Source organism: Sceloporus occidentalis, unplaced genomic scaffold (assembly GCF_023333645.1).
Source record: "Sceloporus occidentalis isolate IW3139 unplaced genomic scaffold, rSceOcc1.0.p SCAF_21, whole genome shotgun sequence".
Taxonomy (NCBI): Eukaryota; Metazoa; Chordata; class Lepidosauria; order Squamata; family Phrynosomatidae; genus Sceloporus; species Sceloporus occidentalis.
Genome location: NW_028317001.1, coordinates 15,072,898 through 15,087,043, shown reverse-complemented (window position 1 = coordinate 15,087,043; position 14,146 = coordinate 15,072,898). Strand labels below are relative to the sequence as shown.

The 14,146-nt window shown below is 42.9% G+C and overlaps 1 pseudogene; it reads left to right on the top strand.

The window, feature by feature from the left end:
- Window positions 1-365: 365 nt before the first annotated feature.
- Window positions 366-13,853, top strand: LOC149301669 (uncharacterized; annotated as a pseudogene).
- The last annotated feature ends 293 nt before the right edge of the window (window positions 13,854-14,146 follow it).

Here is a 14,146-nt window from a genome sequence, read left to right as displayed (position 1 = left end):
TAGCCACGTTCTGTGCTGCTCCTGGCCTTGCTGCAGGTGAGCCATTGACAGTTTGAGGGTGGCGACACGCTCCAACGCTGCAATGGTCAAAGGAAGTGTTTAGACTTTGCTTGTTGTTTCTTGCTCCCTTCACCCTTACATGTAAGGGCAATTCAGACTATGTTTTACCCCACTTCCCAAACCGGTTTAAAAGTTGGAAGTTCACACTTGCCCCAATTTTAACACAACTCGATCAGGGGCTTGCGCAAGAGATCTAGGGCAAATCCCCCTTAGCGTGGTTTTTCTGAAAGCGGACTATTGACCCTTTCTTTTTGGAAACAACCGGCTCTTCCCTGCTGCCGGCAAATATGAACTCAGCCCCGGTCATGATCGGGTCAAGTTCAGGGGGTAATTACCCCGATTGAGGTTAAGGGTAGTAGGAACTTGTTTCCAGGGAGATTCGATACGGGGGCACCCGGATCTGCCCAGTTCTGTCCAGGGCAAATGAGGGAGTGGGAATGGGGCCTTTGTGAAGGTGGGGGGACTGGCCTTCCTGGTGCTGGGCCTCCGGGTGAGCGATGCATTGGGCAAGGAGTCCCTCTCCTCATCGCCTGCAGCCTCTGGTTCCGCTGGAGGCAGGGCCTCTTCTCCAGCATCACCTGGAACAAGGAACCAGAACAATGGAGAACAAACGATGGATGTGTGCATGTGTGTTTGTGCATATACATAGATGTATTTATGAGGAGGCATCTCTATCTAAGTGCACTCAGACTTATACGTTTATGGGCCTACAGATAGATAGATAGATAGATAGATAGATAGATAGAATGTTTCAAGTCTATAGATGTTGCATACAACACCCATAGATACATCTATACATACCCATAGATATCTATCTGAATGTCTGCATGTCTATACACATGTATTATATATATATATATATATAGAGAGAGAGAGAGAGAGAGAGACAGAGAGACAGAGACAGAGACAGAGATGCAAGCACATGTACACATATATGTTGGATCATATATATATATATATATATATACACACACACACACTACACACACACACACACACAGACACACACACACATTTATATGTACTCTTCTACTTGCGTACAATTTAAACCTAAGCAAATGCATGGAGAAATATGTGGGTATCTATGCATGGACATGGATGCACCTGCGCATGTATACACATCTCACATTCTGGTCAACCTCAGCCTGTATATATAATTCTAACTGTGTATATGTTTAGTTCCGGTCATAACAGCATAACTGCCCTGCAATTGCTGTAATTGGAATGTTTATACTTTGTGATGTTATTATGATATGTATTTTACACATGAATGCCTCCTGAGGACACTCTGAAGGTTGCCACTGGCTGGAATCCCAGTCCCTCCCACCATCCCTGGCCCTGATTGGCTGGAATCCCAGTCCCTCCCACCATCCGTGGCCCTGATTGGCTGGAATCCCAGTCCCTCCCACCATCCGTGGCCCTGATTGGCTGGAATCCCAGTCCCTCCCACCATCCCTGGCCCTGATTGGCTGGAATCCCAGTCCCTTCCACCATCCCTGGCCCTGATTGGCTGGAATCCCAGTCCTTCCCACCATCCCTGGCCCTGATTGGCTGGAATCCTAGTCCTTCCCACCATCCCTGGCCCTGATTGGCTGGAATCCTAGTCCTTCCCACCATCCCTGGCCCTGATTGGCTGGAATCCTAGTCCTTCCCACCATCCCTGGCCCTGATTGGCTGGAATCCCAGTCCTTCCCTACATCCGTGGCCCTGATTGGCTGGAATCCCAGTCCCTCCCACCATCCCTGGCCCTGATTGGCTGGAATCCCAGTCCCTCCCACCATCCCTGGCCCTGATTGGCTAGAGCCCGAGTCCCAGCCTCCTTGTTGTCTGTCAGCCATTTTGTGCTGGTTGTGACTGTGGGGAATATTGTTCCAGAACCTTCTCTGAGTCTCATTTGAACAGAGTCCTCTCTTTCTCTCCTGAGGCTCCAGAGTCAGAAGGAGGCCAGGCTCCTTGGGCCAAAAGGAAGGAAGTGTGTCTCTTTGTGTGTCTTTTGTGTCTCTTTTCTGAGAGGGTTTTCTTATTACACAGCTCTGCTGCTTCTGGGGAACATGGGTTTTAAAAGGGATCAGAAATGGGGAGGATAGTTTTAATACAAGCCTTATTCTTATTCTTCACAAACATTGGGCTTTGGCTCCTAAGAGGAGGCTTCTCCCCCCAAAAAGTATAGTTCAATCTTTTTTTCCAAGTTTATTCCCACTGGTCTAATTCACTTGCAAAACCAAACTTTTGAGACCAACTGATCATAGTTTCTTTAATAACATTCTCTTATGTACAGATTTCAACAATACAATTATAAAGTCTTGCTAATAAGGCATCTTTATTCAACATTATTTCCTGTTCCAGATTAGAGTCTGATTTGCCAATACCGGATTGTTTTTTATCCATTAGGAAGAGCTCTCTTAATTGTCTGTGAAAGAACCATGAAAGATCACAGCCCTGATCATTAGGATCTTCTTTAAGATGAATGTACTCCCCAAAATGATTTTCCTCTTTCAAAGCTTACCTATTATAATTAGTGATGTCCCATTCAAACAATGGGAGAGAGATCTATCTAAATTTATTTGGAATGGGGAAAAGCCCAGAATTAAATGAAAATATTGTATGATTCGGTGAATAGAGGGGGAATGGCACTTCCAAGTTTAAAATGGTACTACCAAGCATGCTCTTTAGATTGGGTTCTGGATTGGATAAGGTTAGAAAATAAAAGAAATTTAAATTTAGAAAAATTCGAATTAAAATTTGGCTTACATGGATACTTAATCTATGACAAAATAAAATTAGATAAAAATTTTAATAATCGTATTATCAGAAAATCTTTATTACGGATCTGGCAAAAATTTAAGAAAAAGTGGTGTCCTAAATCCCGTTATGGGCATCAACAAAGAAGGCTATGTTTGGAAGGGAGCAATATAAAAAGGATGATTGAGTGACTTACAATGATATTACTAAAATGGTTGAGGGAAATAGGATTATGAAAACACAGGAGGAATTACAAGATGAGGATATTATTAGTTACTGGTTTGCCTACAGACAAATCCGGGAACGCTTTCTAGTGGATACAAAAGAGGAAGGAATTGGGGAGGGTGACCTAAATCTAGAAAAGATTATAAAAGACCCCCCCCCAAAAAAAACCAAATTTCAAATTTATATAAATTAATATTGGAATATGAATTAGAATCTGAAACAGTAAAAGAATTCATGATTAAATGGGCCAAAGATATAAATGAAACAATACAATTGGATGAATGGGAAAATCTTTGGAGGGGAAAAATCAAAAATATGATAAGTGTTGACGTAAAAGAAAACATATCTAAGTCCATGTATCGGTGGTACCTTACCCCACTTAGATTGGCAAAAATGTTTAAAAAAATAAAAATTTGTGTTGGAAATGTAACAAAGAGACAGGTAGCTATTTAGATATTTGGTGGAATTGTCTGACAGCGAAACAATTTTGGAAAAAGATACATATCAAAATGAAAAAAAAAATTGGATTAAAAGGAAGACTGACTGTTAAATTTTACGTCCTAAATATATTTGACATCAAGGAATACGGTAAAGAAATACATGAAAAAGTATTATTGTACGCTTTGGCCACAGCTAAAACTATATCCGCGAAGAATTGGGAGAAAGAGGAAAGTCCTGGAGTAGAAGAATGGAGATGGAAAATGTTAGATTTGTTAGAGACGGATAAACTGACACATTTGGTTAATGACAAAAATATGGAAGAATTTAATGATGAATGGGATATTTGGAAGTCATATCTGATTAGTGTGAAAGAGGATAAAATGTCTACTATAATAGAAAGATAAGAAAAAGAATTAATAGCAGTGGACATGTAAAAGCAATACTATTGACTTTTAGAATGTAGAACGTATAGAAACTGTTTAGAAAAAGGGGTGCAAGTCATAACTAAGAGTGGAAATACTTAAGGATGGATAAGCTAATAATAACAGGGGAAAGTAGAAAACGCTAATGTATTAGGATGTTTGAGTAAGATATTTCTTTTTTATATAGGAATTAATAGGGGAAAAGGGTTTTTGTAGAGTCCAGTTGAAATAATTAAGATAATAAAGAACAAATGAGATAAGTCAGTAATCTAGGAAGTAAACAACTTTATTAAGAACTGAAGAAAAATATTTTATAGGATGTAGTGGAATGTATTTTAATTAATGTGAATAAGATTGTATTGTACTTTTTTTTCTTTTAGAATGTTTAATAAAATTTATATTAAAAAAAGAAGAAGAAAAGAGACACAAAAGACCCACAAAGAGACACACTTCCTTCCTTTTGGCCCAAGGAGCCTGGCCTCCTTCTGACTCTGGAGCCTCAGGAGAGAAAGAGAAGCCTCTGTTCAACTGAGGCTCACAGAAGGTTCTGGAACATTATTCCCCACAGTCACAGGAAGCACAAAATGGCTGCCAGAACACAAAATGGCTGCCAGAACACAAAATGGCTGCCAGAACACAAAATATGAGTCTGTGGCAGGGGGCGGGGTCTTCCAGCTGCTCTGCCCCCATTGGCCAGCTTCAAAAAGAGGCGGGGCTTCTGCTTATCTATTTAGCTCTGCATGCGGAAGAGAGAGCAGCAGAGTTTTAGAGGGAGAAAGAGATAGACAGAAAGGAAGGCGAGAGAGAGAGAGAGAGAGAGAGTGGAGTGAAGCAACATCAGATAGACAAGGCCTGGAACCACTAGGCATCACTGCTGCCCTGAGGTCTGGCTGGGCCTGGCTTGGGTCTACTGCTGCTGGTGCTTTCCTTTGGCCACTGCCATTAAGGAGGGGAGGAAGAAGGCCCAGCATCCCTTCTAGGCATGGCCCACTCTCTCTGAAGGTGGGAGAGTGGGGCTCCCCAAAGGGGATTCCAATGCTTTTAATGGTGGCCCTGATGCTGTGGCAAAGATGATGATGATGATGATGATGATGATGATGATGATGATGATATTATCAGGTCTGGGGGAGGGATGGAGCTGCCGCCGTAATCATCATTAATGCCACCATCGCTGGGCATTCTTGTTCTGCCCCACTGTCATGGCCATGGCACAGTGCTATGGAACTCTGGGAATGTTTTTTGGTTTGGCATTTTAGGTGGTGTTAAGGTTTGGAAATCCTGTTTGGGGTCCCTTCTGACCTTGGGGCCCTTTCGTCCTCCATTTTGGGTTCCCAGAAGGCCAGAACTGCCAAGCGCTGAGGCAGAGGCAGCCATTTAGTGCTCCGGAGGCCATTTTGTGCTGCTTGTGACTGTGGGGAATATTGTTCCAGAACCTTCTCTGAGGCCTCAGTTGAACAGAGGCTTCTCTTTCTCTCCTGAGGCTCCAGAGTCAGAAGGAGGCCAGGCTCCTTGGGCCAAAAGGGAGGAAGAGTGTCTCTTTGTGTGTGTTTTGTGTCTCTTTTCTGACAGGGTTTTCTAACACAGCTCTGCTCCTTCTAGGGAACATGAGTTTTAAAAGGGATCAGAAATGGGGAGGATAGTTTTAATACAAGCCTTATTCTTATTCTTCACAAACATTGGGCTATGACTACTATCCCTGTTTTTAAAAACTTTCAATAACTGTCCAATAATTTAATGGTGTTTTATTTTGGATGGGAGGGTTAGCGTCAGGGTTTGGGAGATCATGAAACAAGTTTTTATTGTATTATATGGATATTCTTTTATTGTAAACTGCTAAAAGGTGGCCATTCTTGTGTAGTAATTGTCTTGTGATAAACTCCCACAACAGCCTTGTAAGGTAGGCTTCATAGGCTCCCAGGGCTGGAAGGGAGCCCCAAGGGCCAAACAGTCAGCCCCATTCTGCCCTCCAAGTCCTCCGAAGAGATGGCCATCCAGCCAGAGACTCCTCCAATGCACTTTGAGGCAGCATATCCCATAGATTTGCTAAGAGGTCATGGGGCCCACAGTCCCATGGGAAATGGTCCTTACTACCTCACTTTGGGAAAGGAGAATCCCTCAGCCCCTGGACTATTTACTACCAGGAGTTACTATGGCTGTGACTCAGAGGAGTTTCCTAGGCATTGTCACCTTCTGTCCTCCATTGCCATTTGTCATGTGGTCTATTCCAACTATTCCAAATAATAAACTGTATTATTATTATTTAAACCAACACTGTAATTTTTTTTCCTTCATAAAAGCACAATATATTTTCTAAGCAAAAACTAACTCTATTTTCTGGGTCCCCTTTCTTTCGTTATAATAAGCTACATACCTTTCAAACCATGAGTAATTCAATGATCAGTTGACCCCATTTCCTTTCCAAACAATCTATTACCTTTTTCCATACCTCCAAAAATTTGTACGACTTTCCATCTCTAACTTCCTTGTTAATTTGTCTATCTCCAGTCCCTCAAACAGCTTTCTCAACCACTCCTCAGTGTCCGGGACTTTCTTATTGTTCCAAGACTTCACATATGCAATTCTGGCTGTTGAAATCATACAAAATAGCACACATCCGTATTTTCTTTCCAAATCGTCATCTATCATGTTAAACAAAAATATCTCAGGCTTATTTTCCAATTCAATCTCTAATGTCTTCTTAATTATTCTATGGATTTTGGACTAATATTTTGCTGCTTTCCTGCACTTCCACCACAAATGGTATAAGGTTCCCCTCTTCCTGGGACACTTCCAGCGTTTATTACTGGTGTTCCCATATATTTTACAATTTTTTTCCAGTGTCAAATACTAGCGGTAACACATTTTATAGTATTTTTCCTTTATTTCTTGACACAAGATATAATTTATTTTTTGGGACCACATATCTTCCCATTGTTTTAAATCGCATGATCTACCGAAACCTTGTGCCCATGTTAACCTTTACAATTCCAACTTCAGTGTAATACTTTAATATACGTTTATAAAGTGCAGATATTATGACACCTTTCTTTGACCATAGCATGTCTTCTAGCTCAGATTTCTTGATACCTATCCCAGGTGTTTTTTGATTACTTTGGAACCTCTCTTTGCCTGAAATCCTTTCTGAGGCCAAAAAACCCTGAATATCTCAGGAAGGCTCTCTATCTCCCAAGGCCCCCTCCCTCCAGGACCTCCTTCCATCTTCCCCTCAGTCTCTTTCTCCCCTGAAGGCCTGAAACTGACAACAGCCAAGCGCTGAGGAAGAGGCAGCCATTTTATATTCTGGTAACTGTCTTGTGTTCCGGCGGCCATTTTGTGCTGGTTGTGACTGTGGGGAATAATGTTCCGGAACCTTCTCTGAGCCTCAGTTGAACAGAGGCTTCTCTTTCTCTCCTGAGGCTCCAGAGAGAGAAGGAAGCCAGGCTCCTTGGGCCAAAAGGAAGGCAGTGTGTCCCTTTGTGCCTCTGGCCCTCCATTTTGAAGGGAGGGAAGGAAGGAAGGAAGGAAGGAAGGAAGGAAGGAAGGCCGGCCTGTGGGGGTCTGAGGAAGGGGAGGCAGGGGATTCAGGGCCAGTGGGGAGGCTGGGCTTTGGGGGCTGGGGGAGAGAGGTGGGGAAAGAGACCCTCCCTTTGGGCCCTAGCTGGGGAGGGTCCACCGGTCCTTGTGTCCCCCTTTGGGAAAGGAGACCCTCTCAGCCCCCTGGACTCACTCCTGCCTCTCATTGCTAGGGCTGGGACTCAGATGAGTTTCCTAGGCATTGTCACCTTCTGCCCTCCATGGCCATTGGCACTGACCTTTCCCCATTGCCTTCCCTCCCTCAGCCCTGTGGACCTCCTCCTCCTTCGCACTCAGAGCAACCCTTCTCTACAGCTGAGGAGACGGCCTCTTACCCGGGAAGCTCCGGCCATAAAGGACTGCAGAAGAGCCGTTTCTGGGGCTGCAGGAATCAGGGCCTTTGTACTGAAGGCAGGCCTTTATTCCTGGAGCTGGAAGAGGACCTTTGTTTGAATGTTTCAGTCCAGGATTGCATGGAAGGGTTGCAGCTGAGAGAGTGAGGCCATACTTTGCAGGAATAAAGTCCCAAATTCAGCCTAACCTTAGTCTTTTTTCTCAGGAACTTCACCTCAGCTTCCTTCTACACTGCTTTGGGATATCTTTTGCTGGAAGTGACCCAAGTGCAGAGGCACTAGGATCCCCTGCCCACCTGATGGCTGACACAGAGGCCAAGCAGAGGGAATTGGGCTCCAAGAGGAAGAGGCTGCCAAGGTTCAACTCTTTGGTAAGCTGCCATCCTGACTATTAGTTTCATCTGTGTCACTGCTGGGCCAGCTCATGAAAGCAAGCGGAGAACATACTGTCCCAGTTTGTCAGACAGAGTCCTGCTTAATCCTCAGTCACCTCATTTTTCCAGGGGCTTTGAAAATGTCCTATTTCTCTCTCCTCCTCCCACTTTCCCCCTTCTCCTCAGGTCAGTTCAGTTGCTGCAAAATGTGTTCCAAGTTCAAAAGACATGTGCATCCCATCAATTCAAAAGCGGGGAGAGGGGAGGAGAGATGGGGGCAGGGTCTTGCCCTTGCCAGGAGTCGGAGGCAAAAGCAAATTGTTGCACCCTTCCTTGTTTGTGTGAGCTTCATCGTTAACAACTTTAGCCATCTTGTTCCCCTTCTGGTGTGGTTTGTCCACATATGTCTTGCTTTCCTCAATGTACTATATATGTTGGGATAGTCAGTATCCTAATCAATCAATAATATTCCAGAAATGGGCTAAATTATATTGTTTTTCATATTGTATATTATATTGAAAGATTAGAGACAAACTGGATCTCAAAGGCTGTAGCTCTTTGCTTGCTTGCAGAATTTAAAGTTTATTTTCTGGACTGAATTCTAAAGTGATTAAATAATATTTGGGATGAACCATGTGCTTTCCTCTCCTTTTGCTTAGTCACTCTCTGGATGAGGGCTATTTTCTATTGCAGGTGACCTTTGCGGATGTGGCGGTATATTTCACTGAGGACGAATGGAAACTGTTGACAAAGAAGCAGAAACTTATGTACAGTTCTGTGATGATGGAGAATTATGATAATGTGGCCTTTGTGGGTAAGGAACCTGAATCCATTGACCTTCCTTTGAAGACTGAGGGCCCTTTCATAATTCACTGTCAGAGTGCTTTGTTTCCACTTTAAAATTATAGAATCAAATCAACTTCCTGACAGTAAGGACTATTTGATAGTGGAACACAATCCTTCCTCGGAGTGTAGTGGAGTCTCCCTCCTTGGAGGTCTTTAAACAGAGACTGGATTGTCATCTTTCAGGGATGCTTTGATTGAGAGTTCCTGCATGGCAGGGGGTTGGACTGAATGGTCTTTGTGGTCTCTTCCAACTCTACGATTCTATGATCAGTTATGAGTAATATCTATGAAGGGAGGAAAGGGGGAACACAAAACTTGCTTTTTGTCTAATGTTTCTTTTCCATCCTGAGCTTGCTTAGCTCCATGGTTGATTCCAGAGGCCCTTTGTTACCCAAAATGCTGGAGACTGGGGAGGACACCCGCAAGTGCTGTGCTTTTAGGGGAATTTGGTACTTAGCTCAATAGAACGAGATAGTTTTACTGGGGCAACAGTGACCTCTGGATCCAGCCCAGCTATAGCAGGTCCTGAATCAAACAGTATGTCAGAGGCATTTGAAATAGGTTTTTGTGTTTCATTTAGGGGGAAAGGAAAATACACACAGACACACATACTATATATATAAGTGTTCAAGATCTAGGTAACAAAGGTGGGAGTGGTGAATAGATGTTAAAGGAATCTATTACCTATCTAGAGCTTTATTCCAATTGTTGAGGATTTGGAATGGGGACAGGTCAGTAGTTCCTGCGACAATTGGGATTGGTGAGTGCATTGAGGTGCTTAGCCAAGAAAACAAACAGAGTGTCTGTCTGTAACTGGACTGACACTGAAGAACAGCAAGTTGGGCCTGACATTTATACTGAAATTGGTGCTTGGGCAGAAACTGAGGGTTCAGGAAGGTTTATATCTCTTTAGAATATTTCCTGGGTGGGGAAAGAATGGCGTGAACACGAATTGCATGCAGTGGGTGTTTGATGCACATACCTCAGACAAAAGGGATTACCACACCGCCTCTCAGGTCCTTGTTGGCTCTGAATTTCGATCGCGTTCACAATCCAATGTACACTACAATCTGAGGGTGACGCTGCCAGATGCAGCTCAACAATAACATGGCAGAGTATGGAAGCAAATATCTAGATATAGGTATTGGCAATACACAGACCACTTTCCACACTTAAAAATAAGTCACAGACACAGTAGATTTCATTCAGGTCCTTGGAGGTTCTTTATCTTGAGTTACAAAATAATACAAATGAATAAATGAATGATTTATTATGGCACATGGCCAGCTTAAAAAAACAAACAAAGTAAAAACAAGTATCACAAAGCATCACAATACGTAAACTGCATCCTAGCAATAAGGATAAACATCAATTCATAAAATGAAATCCTAAACCTTGCAGGTAAAAATTGTCCCAAATAACTTTGAGAAATATAGACTTAAAACAGTAGACTGATTCTATGTCATAATTATTTCAAGAGACCGCAAGAGCCATCCAGTCCAATCCCCTGCCATGCAGGAAATCCAAATCAAAGTATCCCCGACAGATGGCCATCCAGCCTCTGCTTAAAGACCTCAAAGGAGGGAGATTCCACTACACTCCGAGGAAAGAGTGTGTTCCACTGTCGGACAGCCCTTACTGTCAGGAAGTTCTTCCTAATGGTGATGTGGAATCTCTTTTGCTGTAGCTTGCATCCATCGTTCCGGGTCCTAAGCTCTGGAGCAGCTAAAAACAAGCTTGCTCCCTCCTCAACATGACATCCCTTCAAATATTTAAACAGGGCCATCATATCACAACCTTCTCTTCTCTAGGCTAAACATCCCCAGCTTCCTAAGTCATTCCTCGTAGGGCATGGCTTCCTTCACCATTTTAGTTGCTCTCCTTTGGACATGCTCCAGTTTCTCCACATCCTTTTTAAACTGTGGTGCCCAGAACTGGACACAATATTCCAAGTGGGTCCTGACCAAAGCAGAATAGAGTGGCACTGTTACTTCCCTTGATCTAGACACTATACTTTTCTTGATGCAGCCTAAAATTGCATTGGCCTTTTCAGCTGCTGCGTCACACTGTTGACTCATTTTCAAGTTGTGGTCTACTTGGACTCCTAGATCTCTTTAACTCATAGTTTCATTCAGCCAGGTGTCGCCCATCCTATATCTGTGCATTTAATTTTTCCACCCTAAGTGCAGTATCTTACATTTCTCCGTGTTGAATTTCATTTTATTAGCTTTGGCCCAGCTTTCTAGTCCATTCAGGTCATCTTGAATTTTGATCCTTCCCTCTGGAGTATTAGCTACTCCTCCTAATTTGATGCCATCTGCAAATTTGATAAGTATGCTCCCAATTCTGTCATCCAAGTCATTGATAAAGATGTTGTATAGCACTGGGCCCAGGACAGAGCCCTGTAGGACCCCACTGGTCACTTCTCTCCAGGATGAAAAGGGGCCATTTTTGAGCACCCTTTGGGTTCGGCCGGTCAACCAATTACAAATCCATGTGACAGTTGCCTTGTCTAGCCCACATTTCACAAGCTTGTTTGCAAGAATGTCATGGGGAAATTTGTCAAAGGCCTTACTGAAATCAAGATATACTATATCCACAGCATTCCCTTCATCTAACAAGCTGTTAATTTTATAAAAAAAAGAGATCAGGTTTGTCTGGCATGACTTGTTTCTCTGAAACCCATGTTGACTTTTTGTGGTTATGGCATTGCTTTCTAGATGTTCAGACTCTCTGTTTAATGATCTGCTCTAGAATCTTTCCTAGTATTGATGTCAGACTAACTGGATGATATTTCATGGTTGTTTCTGCATCAGTTTCAAAAAATTTCTGCGACAAATAATCACAGTTACACAATATCTAGCAACTTCAACAGTTACCTGCTCCTAATAATGCAAATATTTGCAAGCTCTCCTCTCCAACTTCCATCAACTTCACCATCTCTTGTTCACACACCAATCCAATCCACACCGATTCGCATGTGAGCTGTATACTGTATTGGCTGTGAGTCATCTGGAGCCAAACAGCATGAAGTGACCTCTGCAGTTGGTTTGCATCATGCCTTGGGCTCTGACTCTATGGCAGTCTCACAGGAAATGATGCCAACTGTCAATCAAAGTATTTTGCACATTTTTAATGGAATATTTTTTCAACAGTCCTTTGACTATTTGCTTCCACTGATTCCCTCAAGGCAGTCCCCATCCAGTCTCTTTGCTAACTGCTATAAGTAAGGATACAATCGTTCCATGGATTTAGGGTATCTGGAACAGGATCATGCTCGGGTCACTCACACCAACTTTATTAATTTACTGTCAAATAGGGAAGGGTAAATGGGGGCTAAATCTGGGGGTAACACCCTCCTCTCTTAACTCTGATTTTCACTTATCTGTCATTGTCCTTCTTTACAGAAGAACTTGTGAGTCAAAAGAGTGTCCAAAGAGGAGAGAAGGCACATAAATGCCAGCATTGTGGAAAACGTTTTTCTGCGAAGTCACACTTAGTGAGACATCAGAGAGTCCACACAGGAGAGAAGCCATACAAATGCCAGCATTGTGGGAAAGGTTTTTCTCAGAAGTCACTCCTAATGATACATCAGAGAGTCCACACAGGAGAGAAGCCATACAAATGCCAGCATTGTGGGAAAGGTTTTTCTCAGAAGTCAGTCCTAATGACACATCAGAGAGTCCACACAGGAGAGAAGCCATACAAATGCCAGCATTGTGGGAAAGGTTTTTCTCAGATGTCACACCTTTTGGAACATCACAGGATCCACACAGGAGAGAAGCCGTACAAATGCCAGCATTGTGGGAAAGGTTTTTCTTCCAAGTCAGCCCAAGTGAGGCATCAGAGAGTCCACACAGGAGAGAAGCCATACAAATGCCAGCATTGTGGGAAATGCTTTTTTTCAAAGTCATGCCTAGTGTTACATCAGAGAGTTCACACAGGAGAGAAGCCGTACAAATGCCAGCATTGTGGGAAAGGTTTTTCTTCTAAGTCAGTCCAAGTGAGACATCAGAGAGTCCACACAGGAGAGAAGCCATACAAATGCCAGCATTGTGGGAAAGGTTTTTCTCAGAAGTCAGTCCTAATGACACATCAGAGATTCCACACAGGACAGAAGCCATACAAATGCCAGCATTGTGGGAAATGTTTTTCTTGGAAGTCAGCCCAAGTGAGGCATCAGAGAGTCCACACAGGAGAGAAGCCATACAAATGCCAGCATTGTGGGAAATGCTTTTTTTCAAAGTCATGCCTAGTGTTACATCAGAGAGTTCACACAGGAGAGAAGCCGTACAAATGCCAGCATTGTGGGAAAGGTTTTTCTTCTAAGTCAGTCCAAGTGAGACATCAGAGAGTCCACACAGGAGAGAAGACATACAAATGCCAGCATTGTGGGAAAGGTTTTTCTTTGAAGTCAAACCTAGTGAGACATCAGAGAGTCCACACAGGAAAGAAGCCATAGAAATGCCAGCAGTGTGGAAAATGCTTTTCTCGGAGGTCAGGCCTATTCAATCACCAGAGAAGCAACATAGGAGAGAAGCAACACAAATCTAAGCAGTGAACAAACATTTTTTTGTAAAGAAGGAATACAAAAATATTTTTTTCAATCCAGCGGTGCTAAGAAAAGGCCCTTATGATTTTATTTGTAAGGTTTTTCTGTCAATATGTCTGTTTATGTTTGAAATTTATGTTTTAAGTTTAGGTTTTAATTTCTATAATATAGATAATTGCTTTGGGTTATAAATTTGGCTGGGGATTATGGGTCGTGGTTTAGGTTAGTTTAGATGGGGGGGCTAGGATTTGTTGCAGCTAGCTAGAATAGCAGTGATCGCATTCGGAATTTGTGGGATGTTGGCTGAAGAAAGTTGGGGACCGGTAGTAACAGAAAGAGAGCTAGCTTCTTGGAATTTCTTTGGCAGGGAGAGATTGTGCATGTGAGAAGGATGGCAAAGTGGGGCTGGGTAATAGTGGGGATAGATGGTGGGAATTGTAGGTGGGGGCTAGGTTTGGTAGAAGGTGGAGTTTTAGGTTTTGGGGTTTCAATATATTCTTTGGCTTGGGGAGGGCAGTTCTGGCTTAAATACTGATTTTCTGACTATGTGTTTTCAAT